The sequence below is a fragment of the Canis lupus genome, chromosome 16 (assembly GCF_003254725.2).
Source record: "Canis lupus dingo isolate Sandy chromosome 16, ASM325472v2, whole genome shotgun sequence".
NCBI lineage: Eukaryota > Metazoa > Chordata > Mammalia > Carnivora > Canidae > Canis > Canis lupus.
In genome coordinates this window covers 56,429,321-56,445,581 of record NC_064258.1, presented here as the reverse complement: position 1 = coordinate 56,445,581, position 16,261 = coordinate 56,429,321, and the positions used below count along the sequence as shown (strand labels likewise).

The following is a 16,261-nucleotide window of genomic DNA, read 5'->3' as shown; positions in this document are numbered from 1 at the left end:
TTCAGAACTGGCTTTGTTGATTATAAACAAGAAGAAAGACAGTTCTCATCTAGAGAACATTAAGAAGAAAATAAAGAAGAAATGCTTACAGAAAAAGAGTAAAATAGATTGCCTTGGGTCTCTAACCATGTTGAAGCTGTTCATGCTCCTTCCTGCTGACTGGGTGATGCTGGTGGGGAGCCAGGCCAGCCTGGGCAGGGAGGACAGCTCTGTGGACCTCGGAGACCAGAGCAAAGACAGGAGCGAGACAGCTCTAAGAGCATTGAGCACCTTCCTCAAGGCTTTAACACTAGCAAGACGGCGCATGAAAGCACTCAGTTAATTTTTTTAAAGTAACGCATTGCACCATACCAGTATAGTGATTTTAAATAGTGGTGAAACAGCCGCCTGAAAACCTAATATTATTTTTCCCATACTAAACCACTGATTAAGCCAGTTTCTTCTCTAAAATGTGACTTCCGACAAGTTCATATATTTTTATCTTGGCTTCTCCTAGGAAGACCAAAGTCAAAAAAAATAGTCATTCAGAGAGAATAGGGATGAAAAGAACATCACGATTTAAATACCTACCCTGAAAATACACACCCATACACATATGTTTGGAGGTCCCTGTGTATTTCCATCACATTAGCATCATCACTTACAATGTCCAAATTGGCCGTGCGTTTGCACTAAGGTCATCTTGAAATAGAAGACCCACAAACCTATAACACAAGATCCAGGCTTCTGATGTTTTGACAGTTTAGTGGGATGATAACCACGAAGCAACAGGAAAAATAATTGAGTATGGGAGGGTTCAGTGCCAAGCTCTATGGCTGGGCCCAGATCCGGGGATTTCACAGACTGCAAGTTAACCTCCATCCCTAGGTAAAATGGGAATAGGCTCGGTCGAACTGTCTGGGTGCTGAGAACACTCCTCCTTACTGAGCCACAGTCCCCTGTGTGTGACAGTACGTCCCTCACCGGGTCGCATGAAAGCTGAGTTCAGCATGCACGGTCCGTTCTGTCCTTGCGAGTGCTGAAGAAGGCCCATGAAGGCCGCTGAGTGCAGCTGGCACTTAGGAGAAGAGAGAGTGTGGGGTGTGATGGGGGGACCCCCAGCGAGGATGAGAGAGCTGGTGGACAATAGGAAGTATGCCCGCATTCGTTCTTTGAGGGCCCTAAGAAGAGTACCCCTTGGGTGTCTGCAGGAATTTCAGTATGCTGGGGTGCGGCTCAGAGGGGGACGCATCTGCCTTCAGCTCAGGTCATGATCTCAGGGTCCTGGGATCAAGTCCCGCGCATCGGGCTCCCTGCCCAGAGGGGAGTCTGCTTCTCTCTCTCCCTCTGCCTGTCCCTCCCCCTGCTTGTGTTCTCCCCTCCTTCTGTCAAGTGAACAAATAAAATCTTAAAAAAAAAAAAAAGGAACCCCCATTTCTGTAAAAGCCGCCGTAGTACAGATTTTCATATATTTCAACCTTCTCCAAAACCCTCAGGGTCTTCCTGTTGCTGCAAGTGATCACTCTCAGATTTTTAAGACCAATAGTTTTGGCATTAGTATCCTTCTACGAAAACAGCTACAGACATGGCTTTACCGGTGATGCCTAAACACTTCATAACTTGTGAGAAGTGACCGGTTCCTGGGAAATGTAAAGGACCAGATCTACTGCAGCCTACAGTAAAATGCGTGTTTGTGATTGGTGATGTACTTGCGATGCCTGCCAAATGTTTCCTCCCACTGGTGTTGCGTGTTTATTGATTTTAATAGGTGACTGCTAACTTGCACTCTTAAGGAAAAAAACAAACAAACTTAGAAATGAACCAAATCTCTTTCCCTGTTTATGTCACTTAAATGAGACAAAGATAATTGCTCCTTCTATGGCCTCCCTTCTTTAATTTTAGGAAAAAAAATGCAGTTGCACAAACAGGATAAACTTTTTTTTTTTTTTTTAAGTTATCTCCACATCCAACGTGGGGCTTGAACTCATGCACGATACACTCTTTTGAGTGAGAATAGCTGCCATTGCCCTTTATAAGCCAAGCCACATAATGTCTAAAGCTCAGCACACAATTTACTGTTCATCTGCAACTTGTGTGTGACTTTAGATATGAATTCCACAGGATGCAGTTTCTTTTAGGGCCAAGACTTGAAGCGTCCATATGATATACTTCAGGAATCACGTTGTCTTTGTGTAAAGGAATGACTGTCCCTCTCTCTCTGTGGTCCCCTCCTTTTTCCTTGTCCCCAATGCAATTTGGGGGATTCTTAAAATATTCCTTTTGGCTAGCTATATAAGCTTGCCTCCAAGAAAAACATTACTGAGAATGTTTTTATTTCAGGGTTTGTGTGGTATTCTCTGGAAATTGCTTGTAAAGGAGCCTTCTAGCAGTTCTTCAAAATTAGATGGTTGTATGTGGCTCAGTTAGTCATATCAAAAAAATTATGGCGATTTTATAACAAAATTCAGTTTGAATTTTTATTTAAAAAAAAATTTTTTTTTTTTTTTGGACAACCCTGTTGACAATGTGTATGTGTTTACACCAGTGCCTACTCTCGTTAACCCCACTGTTCTCAGCAGAGAGAATAACTTGTGTTTTTGCTTCTTCATGACTAAATTGTCTGGCAGATACAGAGAAACAGAAAACCGTGTCACGAGTTGCCCTGTTTCCTCTTCGTGGGAGACAGGAAGTATAACACAGAAAAATAAAGAAATCGATTTGACCGAAGGATCCCCATAGACCAAGAGCTTCTTTGCTGCATTGTATTTAAGCATAGTGCTCTTTGAATTCCTTAGAGCGTCTGTCTTCTAACTTTCACCTATCTGGTGTTTCCTCCATTCTCCCCTGACTTATCTACAGTGCTGCTTTACCTTTCCTCTGCTTTGTGTTCAGCGAAAGGTAGTGGAATGCCAGTGACCCGGGCTTCTTCCTTCTGGCTCCTGTTACATGATAAAGCCCCATCTCCACCTCAAAGACACCACAGAGCAGTGAGGACTAATTCAGCCTCTATTCAGGTCAAAACACGTGGATTCTGAACAGCTTAGGAATAAGGCCTGATACAGAGTTCCTGTCAGTTCTACAGCCAAATTTCAAGACAGTTTAACTGTTGATAAAAGAACAAAAAACACTTCATAATCAAGTGTTTCATAAAATCAGAGAATGATGTCATGATGAGTTAATTTTCTTGAAATGATGTGATGCAATTTTGACTTTCTCACACTGGATTCAGTACATGGTGAGTCTGATTTAATTGGTGTGAACATAGAATCAGGTGTCAGAATTAGAATGAGGCCTGTGGTTCCTGCAGTGTGGACCTCTCGTCTGCTAGTGAAGAAGGCTGAGTTACTCTCCTAGAACTATAACCAGGGGCAGAACTGGACCTGAGGTCAAGGGTTGTCTCTGGTGTTGTAGTCCATCATGCTATCCTCCCAAGACTGTGTAAAAAAGATTCCTCTTGAAAACCATTTTCTCTCTCTCTCTTTTTTTTAACCTTAATGTCTGAGCACATTCTAAGAATAATGTTTAAGCAAAATGTGCTTGGTGTACCACATTTGTCACTAGGGTTTTTGAGCTGTTGTCTTAAGTTCTCTCTAAGCAAACGTTTGTTGGCTGCAACCATGCGCTAGACACTTATCGTACCAAGCTGACTGACGTCTCCTGTTTGATTCTCTGAATTGACATAGATTTTATTGTTTTTACTGTGCCACAGATAATTATACCTTGATAAAAAGTACTTACACTTTAAAATATATTTTCATACACACTGTCTCATCAGGTCCTTACAGAACATATTTGCTATAGAGAAAGACCCTGTTTGTGTTGAGTGATGGAGATACTAGAAAAAATAACTTGTCCGACTTGAATGTGTATCTTTGAAACAGTCTTGATAATGGCATTGTCCTAAAGCAGTGGCTGTAAATAGTCATCTCAAAGATGACTACACCTAATTTGTAAACTTTTGTTATTAAAATAATGGGTTCTGCTTGTGGAGACACGTATGGCTTGTCGTACTTCGCTCTTTTCAGTGAGGTAGTTACTGAAGAATGCCCACACTTTTCCTCTGCAGAACCTTGGGCAAGCTGCAGAACTGGCCCTGGGCACCCCAGGACATAGGACATAGGTGGTCCTGTTCTGATCCTCCATCCTCCCCGCCATCCTTTTGGTTCATCCTGGCAATTCCTCAGTGGATCCACTGTGCTTTCCTAGTTCTGTAGGAAATCATGGTTGAGGACAGATAGGAAAAGAGTGATTGTCCTGGAAAATGAAGGGCTTTGGTGCTGCCCTTCCTGAGAACATTTGAGAAGATTTGTCAACGGGATCGTGATTGTCATCAAGGACGACTCGTAGAGGAGTTTAAGGGAGAGCTGTCTTGGAGCATGAGAAGTCTGTGAAGTCACTCTGAACACAACCATTGAGATTCCATCGTCATTTTTGGAATTCATATCTTTAATAATCTGTTCTTTAATTTTGTGAAGGGGCCAGACACTCTAGTTAATACATTCGACACAGCAAAGCAAGTGCACGGGTCTTGAAGCTGAGACTTTGCATGGAAGCGAAAGCCCTGAGGCGCTTTGAGGAGGAGTAAAAGGATAGGTATTTGGAGAGACTGCCAGGGACCAGAGCACCTGGAGGTCACGGTCAGGAGTTCGGGAAGCTGCTGGAGTGTGTGAACTAGAGAGTGACAGGCTTTTCTCTCTCTGGCTTCTGCGTAAAGAATGGATTGCAGGAAGGTTAGAGTAAGCAGACTGACCAGAGGAAGACAGTTATGATCATCTGCGTCAGAGATTACAAGGAGAGAGAAAGAAGAGAGAGACACACAGAGAGACAGAAAAGAGACAGAGACACACGCCAGCACACTATGATACAGAGGAAGAAAAACCACGCAGAGAGGAGCAGGAGAGAGGTGGGGGGAAACGGATGCTCTTGAGCACGACTAGCATAGTGGCAGATAGGTGGAGAGAAGAGATCAGACTGCTGTACTTTATTAGGAAGATCTCACAGGACTTGGTAACATGCGGCACGTGTCAATGGAGAAGTCAAGATGTCTCCTACCCAAATTTTTTACCTGAGCAACTGAGGGTAGATAGTGGTAGCATTTACTGGGGCAAGGAATCCTCAGGGGAGAAAAATGTTTGCAGGTTTGGGGTACAAGAAAAAATTCTGATCTATACATATTGGGTGTGGGATCCCTATTAGACATTCATGTAGAGCTAACCCATATCTCATTAAGTTGTGTGTGTGTGTGTGTGTGTGTGCGCGCACATACGTGTGTCCAGAGCAAAGGTTAGGACTATAAATATTCCTTTGGGAACCATTTGTGCATAGATGGAACTTAGAGCCATGGTATCTAGGAGATGAGTGTACAGTGAAGGGAGAAGCAAAGTCGAACACTGAGCCCTGGGCCAACATTTAGAAGTCGGGAAAGAGGAGGATCAAGCAAGGGAGACCAAGGCAGTTAAGGCAGTGATGAGGGGGAGCACCAGGACGGTGGGATGCTGAGTTAGAGGGGACTGTCCCATAGAGGAGGCTATGTTTGACCACGTGGAATGCCACTGGAAAACCAACACAGCGAAGGCAGAGAAACAGCCATTGGATCTGACAAAGATGGTTGCTGTCAGGAGTCTTAGGAGCAACAAGCGTGGGGAGGAAGTTGCACAATAATTGAGGAAGTAGAAACCACATGACTATTTCTAAACTTCCTGCTGTGACGTGAATCATAGACAACAGTTAAGGCAGCTGGATGGGCAACCTAACACGATTCGAGCTTTGTAGTAAGGCCACTTGAAGGAGCATGTTCCTGGAGCCCGGCAGTGTGGTTTTATCCCAGTGAGTTGGGCGTGTGCCTGTGGAGCAGCAGAACCTATCAGCTTAGCAGGAAAGAAGAAACCAGATGAAGGTAATGTGTATTTTTTTTTTAAGATTTTATTTACTTATTCATGAGAGACACACACAGAGAGAGGCAGAGACCCAGGCAGAGGGAGAAACACGTTCCATGCAGGGAGCCCGATGTGGGACTCGATCCCGGGTCTCCAGGATCAGGCCCTGGGCCAAAGGCGGCACTAAACCACTGGGCCACCGGGGCTGCCCGAAGGTAATGCGTATTAAAGCAAAAGGTGTCATATTTGTCAAACAGTTTAAAAGCATGAGGCTGAAAATCAGCAAGTTAAGAGACTCGGTTTTGTTTGATATTTGTGGCCCCTTTGTAATTTGGGCCTTCAGGAACTGCAGTGTTTTTTTGTTTAATGGTACATCAGATTCCACTTCCTAATTGTTTTTTTTTTTTTTTTTAAACCTGAGATCATCTCCTTGTCGCCTTATGACTGAAGACTCCAAGACATCCACTTAGTATGGAGTTGTGTCACAAATTCAAAGCTTATTTCTAGAAAATATTCCAGCTGTACCTACAGATGCATCTTTCTTTTTCTTTTTTCTTTTTTTCTTTTTTTAAAAATATTTATTTACTTGAGAGAGAGAGAGAGAGTGCATAAGCAGGGGGAGAGGCACAGGGAGAGGAAGAAGCAGACTCCCTGCAGGGCAGGGAGCCCAATGCAGGACTGGATCCCTGGACTCCAGGGACGCTCAACCGAATGAGCCACCCAGCTGTTCCTGGTTCATCTTATTATGTCACTTCTGCAACTTCCCACTGCAGAACTTCCCATTCTGCAACAACACAGTTGTCACTTGTGTTTCTGACGCCCAATGAAACCGTTCTCATGTGCAATAACAACACAGAAATATCTTTTCTTGAGATTCTTGTCAAAAGCACACAACCACGATTTGATTTGCTGGCACTTCTTGAAGTTTCATGGTCTTCAGCGATTGGTCACTTACATGTCATTTTGTATCTGCCAGGAATGTTGAGGATGTTGTTTGCCCTCCATCCTTTCAGGTGTCTAAGCTCTATCCCCAAATTAAAATAGGTTGCCAAAGAACGGCACACGTGAACTCTGTGTCTGCCTAAGTACCTCTGTGAATTAGACTTCCGTGATAGTCTTGAAAAGAAGAGAGCTGATGGTTTTGAAGAGAGCTGATGTAAGAAATGCCGGATTTTAGACAACTGTCAGACATTCTTCAAAACTATCATCGACAGCATTGTATATTTTGCTACCTGACACTTTTTATGATCCACACAATACATTTCTCCTAAAATTCATTGCCCTGGAATGTTCTCTACAGAAAACACTTTGAGCTTTTCTTTGCCGGAGAATGAGAAATATGTGACTATAAGTGGTTTTGTCAACTGAAATAGCATCTTGCCATAGGTACAGATGGATCTACTTTTTGAGTCAGTCTTTTTTACCACCACGGGAGAATGTCCTTTAGTGCACAGAAAAACACCTCTCCACCGAATTTTGTTTTATGTAATTCTTTTTTTTTTTTTTTTTTTTTTTTTTAAGATTTGGTTTTAAGTAATCTCTATACACAACATGGGGCTTAAACTCACAACCTTGGGATCCAGAGAGTTGCACATTCTACCGACAGAGCCAGCCAAGCACCTCCCCTCTTTATATAATTCTTTTTGACTTTGATTTTATTAGCTAATAACAAAACAAGAAAGAATGATATACAAATTCTTAACATCATTCACAATTTTTAAGTTGAGGTGTAATCGACATATAACATTTTGTTAGCTTCAGTCATACAACATAACGATTTAATTGTATATGTGAAGTGATTACCCCAGTAAGCCTACCTCACATTGATCACCATACACAGTCATAAAAAATTTTTTTCTTGTGATGAGAGCTTTTAAGATCTACTCATTTAGCAACTTTCAAATAGCCGCCATGCTGTACGTGACATCTCCATGAACTATTTTGTAGCTGGAAGTTTGTACCATTCGACCTTTCAGGTATTTCTGATATGCCACGTATGACTTTAGTGTAGTAGAACATTTGTTTCAATTTTTAACTTGTAAACAGTATATTTTGGTGGCGAAACCCCCCTAGAGATAGCCATACCCTCCTTGGCACAAGGGACTAGGTCAAAGCACAGGAAGTTTCAAACATAAAAGCAGAATGTCTTTAACAGACCCTTGGCTATTTAGCACTTTGAGGGCAGAGACCATGCCTGTCTTTTCTCACCTGGCCCAGGACCTGGGATCGAACTGAAACAGAGTACTTACTCGTAGAATGAATAAGTGGGTAGGTAGATGACTAAACATACTTATTTCTTTTTTTTTTTTTTTTTTTTTACATACTTATTTCTTTAAAGAACCTCAGAATTTGTTTTTGCCTCTGATGAGCTAAAAGTGTCGTATAAAAACAATGTGCCTCATATATCATGAAGATATCCACATAGTTCACGATTTTTGTGTTAAAACTCATTGAAAATAAGATGGCCTGATGCTCATCTAAGGAAAAAAAAAAATCCTTATGCCTCAAATTCACAGAAAGAGTAAGAATCAGTGATTGCTCACAGTAGCCATAATATTTGGCTTATTGTCTATGGTGGTAATAATAATTTCCACTGTGTTTTCATACAGTGAAGTGATATGTCTGATGTTTGTTTTAGTTACATTGGAATGTGTTATATTTATTTCTTTGTTTTCATTTTGATAAGAAAAATACGAGCTTGTGTTATTTATAAAGATGTTCGGACTCCACATGTCAGTGTGCTGGTGAAATGCTGGGTCACCCTGGTCTTTGCTTAGCTATATGTAAAAAGTGGCTAATAGTGAGCCGTTAAGCTCTAAGATCCACGAATAATCCATTTTCATTTTTTTCTGGGTGGACAAGATGAGGTAAGACACAAGCAGCACAAATATCACGTAAATGCCCGTATACATGTAACTCAAATTTTTAGTAAGACTATTCGAGCATATATCAATGCACGGCATCCTTTTCCTCTTACTATCTGGTATTTCGTCTTGTCAGTTGATATCTCTTAAAAAGGAAAAAGACTTCTTAACTACTTATTTTTAGTACTTTATTGCTTATCTTATCTCTCTTGGTTAAATAGGTTGTATTAAGGTTTTGGTTTCTTGCCACTTTTTTTTTTTTTTTTTTTTTTTTTTTTTTTTTGAGACAGCCAGAACAGTGCTTTTTAAACACTTAATCACACTTGAGTCCCCTGGGGATCTTATTAAATGCAGATTGAGGTCCAGTAGGTCTCTGTCCTAAGCTCCTTCACAGGCTACCAGTTCCTAGGTGATGTGTGAGTTGCTGGCCCTAGGACCATGTGCTGCATTGGAAGGTTCTAGAGAGGAACCAACTGTATTTGAAGGGGGAGATGGGGCTGCTTCCGGAGGATGCAAGTCACACAGGAGATGGAAGGAGAGGCACGGCCTTAGGCTCCCTGACCTTGTCAGTGCAAGACTCCTCTGTGGGTGCAGAGACCTGAATACTTGCAGTAAGTTGCTTATTCACCTTGCTTGAAAGCAAGTGAGTTTCTAATTTGATTCAGCCTTTCCTCAATTTGTAGGCCAAATCCTTTCTGGCATCTGTCTCTGGAAGCAGAGATAGCCTAGAGGATATTTTTATCTTCTACTACCTGAAACGTGGGTATCATTATTCCATGGCTGCACGTCACATGCTACGTGTGTTTGAAAGGTTGATGGACAAGACAACGAGTTTCAATGGTATAACTTTGCCACTCACTGGCTGTGTGACCAGTAAGGCAGTTCTACTGTCCAAGACTCAGTTTCCGTACTTGTACTTATTTGTAAGACGATTAAAGGGTCATCTAAATAAAGTGCTCCATAAGCACTCAATAAGTATCAGCTACTGTTATTAAACAAGCATTTTTGACACTTATCACTGGTCTTCATTCAAATCCTAACTTGAATGGACCTTGAAAACATTATGCTGAGTGAAACGAACCCGACACAAAGGCCACATGTTGTCTGATTCTTGTCCTGTTGCATATATGGCCTAGGCAAGTCCTCCGAGACCACCTGCTGGTTAGTCACTGCCAGGGGGTAGAGTGTGGCAAGGGGCGGGGGTGGTTACCTGGAGGGTACGGGGTATACTCCTGGAATAAGCAAGGTGTTTTGAAAGGAGCGAGAAGTGGTAGTTGCACACATGGTGAATATACCAAATGCCACTAACCTGTACACTTTAACATAGTTACTTGTGCATTATGAGAATTTCAACTCAATTTTTAAAAATCACATATGGAAAATTGCCTCATTGACGGAGGCATTACATCTATGGAATGGGTTTGTATTTTAAAATAACTTTACGGAATAACATAAAGCATTTCCTGATGTTCTGAGATGTGTTGGAAATACAGAGGAATGGCTTATTTTGGAACCAATATTATTGCCTTGAAACCCTGCCAGTTCAAGTTGGTCTTTGCAGAAGACCAGACCTCCTCTGTTTTCTGGCTCCAAAGTGGTCAGGACATAAGCACCCGATACCCTATTCTTTTGTTATTAACAAATCATACTATCGATAGCCCCAACTTTTTTTTTTTTTAAAGATTTTATTTATTTATCTATGAGAGACACACACAGAGAGAGGCAGAGACACAGGCAGAGGGAGAAGCAGGCTCCCTGCGGGGAGCGCAATGTGGGACAGGATCCCAGAATGCTGGGATCACGCCCTGAGCCAAAGGCAGATGCTCAACCGCTGAGCCATCCGGGCGCCCCCAACCCCAACTTTTTAATCCTGAAGTGTAACCTAGAAATAGCTTCATTGCCACAACTATTTCATTAGCTATGTGGTACTTTTATAATTTATAATGATGTATAACGTTTTCATGAGACAGGTTAAACATACCTCTTGTTGCAGGGATGCAGAGAGGCCGAGGTTAGTTTAACCAAGTTGCCTGGATTCTGTGGTGTTAATCAGTTTACTACAGTGTGTAGTTATGGAGAAAACATAAATATTGTTCTCTTGGTGGGAAAAGTCATAACAGTGTACGGAGCAGCAAATTCTCTTAAGGTGGTGGTGTTTGAGCAAATTAATTACTCTTATACCTGAGGCAAAGAATCTATAAAATCTGATGAGAAAAATATTTGTAATTTGATTTGTATTGTTTTCTTGGTACCTTAAAATAGCAAAAACATTTAGTGATTACAGTTTTTGTTCCTCTTCTATAAGAAAGAAGAAATTTGCAAATGCTGAATGTATGTTTTTATACCTCCGTGAACTCTTGCAGCTAAGTTTTCTAGCAGTTGGTGGGGTCAAGGATGGGTGATAGGAGTGAGAGTAATGATGACAACCTCTCATCAAGTGTCAGTAATGATGACAACAATGATGACGGTTAGAGAAACAAGTATACTTTTGAACTATTTGAAATTAACTAAATTCCCACAGTTTAAACTTGAGGCATAAGTTTCTGACCTTCAGATTAGGTTTTGATCAGCAGATATGTTGAACAATGTGAAGTCTTTTGTATTCAAAGAATATTGTTGTTTCCCACAAAGAAGGAAGTTAAGGTGAATGTTAAGAGAAATTAATTTGATTGGTTTTGGTTTATAAAGTGACATTCACTGATCTTGAGCTATACCGACCAGTCTGAATTTTCTGATTATTCCTTGGAGAAGGAGAATGAAGCAGTTCATAAAAGCACCAGGACCAGTAGCCAGTGCCAGTCCTAGATAACAATATAAAATTTTTAAATTTAAAAATAAAGCAAAACAAAGAAACATTGTGCTTTCCATAGGTACATCCATTTACGCCCAGAAACACTTTGGGTTTGTGCTGTCCTGTTTTGTTTTGATTTTGTTTTTGTTTGTAATAAATCAAATTAATCTGCCTCACGAAGGAGTTCCAGCAATTGCAGCGCTGTCACTATTTCTCTTTGGCATTGTATTGGGAGTCTTAGTCCATTAAGGGAACTAAACAAAAAATAGGCACACAGATTGGAGTAAATAAAACTGTTTATTCGCATAAGACATAACTGTCTACACAGAGACTATCAACAAATCTACAAAAAAGCTCCCACAGCTAGTGAGTTCAGCAAGGTTACAGGGTACGAAGGTCAATATACAAAATTCAGTTGTATTTCTGTGTACTAGCAATAAACAACTGGAATTCTGATTTTTTTCCTTAAAAATGCAGTTTATATTAGCATCCACAGAAATTAAAATATTTAAATCCTGACAAAAATATTTGTAAGATCTGCCTGCTGAAAACTATAAAACTCTATGAAAGAAATCAAAGACCCAAGCACAGAGAGAGATACTATGTTCATGAATTTGGGAAAATGGATCTGTTTTAAGTAGTCAGACCCCCCCTTCAACATTTTTTTTTCCTTGAAGTATAGTTGACATACAATGTTATATTAGTTTCAGGAGGACAAATGAAGTGATTCAACCTTTACATGTATGAGGGAGTGATCAGCACGATAAATCTAGCTACTCTCTGCCACCATACAAAGCTGTCAGGTAGTAACTATATTCCCTGTGCTGTGTATTGCATCCAGGGTCTTATTTATTTTATAACCAGATATTTGTACCTTTTATTCCCCTTCTATGTTGCCCATCCCTTTCCTCTCCTCCCCTCTGGCAGCCACTGGATTGCTCGCTCTCTCACTCTCTCTAGGAGCCTGTTCCTGTTTTGTTTGTTTGTTTTGTTTTTTAGATTCCACATGTAAGTGAAATCAGATGGTATTTGTTTTTCTCTTTGGTTCTCCCCCATTTTGATCTATAGATTCAGCTCAGTTCCAATTACAGGCTCAGCAAGATGTCCTCATAGATATCAGCAAACTGGTTCAAGTTGCAAAGCCCTTTTGAAATAGAAGAGCAAAGTTTCGTGGGGTAATCACAGAATACAGAAATCTGGGTGATGATTAAATGAAAAGTCTCATTTAGTAAGACTAAAATTATCCAAAACAGAGTGTTTTTAAAGATCAAGTATAATTTGCTAGGCTTTATAATAAAAAAAATGGCACCGCCTGCCCTGTTGTTTCCCAGCCTGGAGTGTTACTCCTGAAGTAGCCGTCTGATATTTTACCTCCATATTTCTGAATGAAATGTTTTTCTTGCCTTTTTATTTTTTTAAATTCACTTTGAGACATTATCTATAGAATTCCTTTGATGGAGGATCAAAATATGACACTATGGCTGCCTTTGGTTACTCCCCACTCTTCTCGGCAGTCTACTCAATATGTTACATTTTTAAACATTTTATCGATGCGTATAAACACACATTCACACAGGAACTGAGTATGTGGATGCTATTTGAACTGAGCCGTGTAATGTACTATGATTCATCTCTGATAATTTGTGCTTTTTGGTTTTCCTGAGCTAATTGTCGACAGTTATTTTGATTGCTTAGTTTCCTACGCACCTATCAGCAACCAATCACAAAAACTTCTATTATTATTATAACTCTTCTCTCAAATCTGTCTCTACATCAGATTATCTTCCCATCCCATATATTTTTTTCTTGGAGACACCACCCATGAGCCCATTTATTCTCTTCCCCTTGAGACTGGTTCTCTCTAGGTCTACAGAGCTGCTGTCAGCCAGGGACTTTCCACCACTGGGATCCCAGGAATTCCATTCTTGTTTGGTTTGGTCTATGTTTTCAAGCTAGAGGCTTTTATCAAATGGGTATAAAGTCATGTTCTATAAGGAGGCACTGAAAAGCTGATTGAAACTCTGCCTGCCTGAGTGGTGTATAGATAATTTGGTGTGAATTGAGGTGTTTGAGATACAAGCTTTAGTATTTGCATGTCTTTTTCCCCCTGGGGCTCATCTGTGTCCCTGGAAAAGAATATCTGGTGTCCCAGGGGGAGGGCTGGTGAGGTTTTCCCTGGCGCTTTCCACCACTGCTCTCAGAACAGGCTGACTTTAGTTTTGTCTTATATTTTAGAGGAGGGTGAATGAGGAGGTAGGGGATATATCCTTTTTACCCTGTTCTGTACCCCATTTTCAGAGGTATTCAGGACCACCAATTTGTTTGCCTTTTAGAGAATCTGTGGAGGGAATTGGATGCTTCCTATGGACCTCTTTCTCTAGACATTAAATTTGAACTTCCTTTGCTCTTCTAAGTCCTTTATAATTCATTCATCTGCTCTGCAACTTCCAAAATATCATCCTGTTTTATCTCCTGTAGACTCTTCTCATTCCTTTTAATTCCATCCCTTTGGTTGAGTCTGGGAGAAGGTGAAGATAAAGGTGTGCTCATCTTGCTATATGTTAACCATAAGTCAGCTTCCTTGTCTTCCTTGTAAATGATGCTATTATTGACTTGCCTTCAGTACCGATGACATTTTCTGGCTTTGGTTCACCATAGCTCCACTGACTCACATTATTCAAATAGAATGATTAGATGTATATAAAACGAAATAAGACCATTTGTGTTTTGCCTGGTATGGAATTAACTGCTTGGTCACGCCTACATTGTGGAAATTTGTCTCGTCAGTAGCTGTTAATCTAATAATAAGACAAGCAGTTTCTATTTAGATTCATCAACAGGGTTCACGTTTTATGAATGACAATTTTAAAATGTCAAAAATATTATATTCATTCTCAGTGAATGCTGAACTAACTCAGCCTTCATGCTAAGGGCTATAAACGTGGAATTTGATCCTCTGTATTTATGCAACCTAATTTCTAACTTTATTTAGCATCTTAGTTATTTTTATTCTATCACATATACGATGGGAAGTATGATGGGTTAACCTTTTAGTTCACTTAGGGCCTTAACTGTGATCTTGCAGAGTTAGATTTTCTCAATATGTAACACTACTAAAGATAACTTTGGCTAATGAAAGAACTAAAGCAGAAAGCTTACACTCTATTTCTGATTTGATGATTTTGTTACAGTCGAATTAATGTTTTCTATTATCTCTGTCCAGTATTAATTCTTGGGATGCCTACATAAATTCACTTTATTAATTCACTTAGCAAAATTCTACTCTAGATGCCTTATGGTTTTATTTTTATAACATTTAGAAAGGGACAAGCTCAGAGAGCATAAATTTTCTCCAGGAGGCTCTCTTGACATTTTAATGTGGACTACATTGGAACTCAAATGCCACACGCAGTTTTAAGACTGGCTCCTTGGATTCTCTCCCTGGTACATTATGTTTCTCACTTTCTAATTCTTTCACATTGCCTCATGTCTGAAATGAACATGATTTTGAAACGTTTTACATTTTACTTCCTGGGCTAATCACAGACTTGTAAGGAACCACACGTGTGTTGTTAGTGTGTCTCCGTAAGATAAACCTTGTATTACTTAAATGATTTAACCACCTCTGAAGAAACATGATTTCAGTGTACTATTTATTTTCATACCCTCTTTCATTGACCTTATGAAGATATATATGTGTGTATTGTGTGTGTGTGTGTGCGTGCATATATATGTATATGTCTATCTATATTGGTTAGACAGTAAAATCAGGGGAAAGCAAAAACAGACTTAACTGACAAAATGCTCACTTATACACCAGATCTAAGTGAAGAAAGAATAGGGTCTTTGGGAACACACCGCATTGCTTCTTCTCTCTATAGTGAAGACACATTGCCCTGCATTATACTCCATTCCCATTCTGTCACCCGGGGCCCAGCACCCTCAGAGCTCTTTCTCTCGTCTTTTCTGGATTGTCTTCTGATTCTGTCAACCAGCATTTCTTTTGCCATGTGCTAATGCCCTTGCGCACACAGGGATAGAAACGGTATATTGTTATACCTTACTTAGGAATCTAACCAACCCGAATTTCTTACTTCTTCTTCCAAAGCACCCTTAGCCAAAAACAAAACAAAACAAAACAACAACAAAAAAAAGCCCACTTTAACCCTGCCTTGGCTTATGGCATTCTCTGTGCTGGAATGTCTTCTCCCCTCCCCATTTTCTCTGTCGTTGCCTGATGAACTCTTACTCATCCTTTAAGACTCTGCTTAAAATGTCACCTCATCTGTGGACCCTTCCTTGATTCTCCTAGACTGAGTTAGTTTCCTTCTTCTATAGGTTCCCACAGAACTGTTTTGGGAAATCACCATTTGTGGTTTGTCTTCATGCCCTCCTGCCAGAGGGTGAACTCCTCTGGGATTGCGTTTGTGTTTCTAGGACCTAGCATGGGTTCTTATTCACAGGAGGCTCTCAACACGTTGTTCACAGATGAGTGGATAGTGAAATGAAGAAAACAGTGTTGAGTGAATAAATGCATCAGTTTTAAAGTAAGATCCAGACCGGTGCTAGAAATTGTCATTCAGATTCTGTGTCTTGTTACTGTCTTTATTCCACTGGTATGCTCATTTTTCTTAGAAATGAAGTACGGCTCACTCACTCACGTTGGATAAGTATTAGCTTCATTATATAAAAAAGGAAATATTTAAGACCAAGCTCCCATAGATGGGTCTGAATCTTAGAAACTACCAAAC

General features: G+C 40.4%; 1 protein-coding gene across 12 annotated transcripts in view; it reads left to right on the top strand.

Annotated features, from left to right (window-relative positions):
• Positions 1 to 16,261, top strand: part of MCPH1 (microcephalin 1) — a 233,475-nt gene that overhangs the window by 89,203 nt on the left and 128,011 nt on the right. The gene's annotated exons all lie outside the window — the stretch shown is intronic.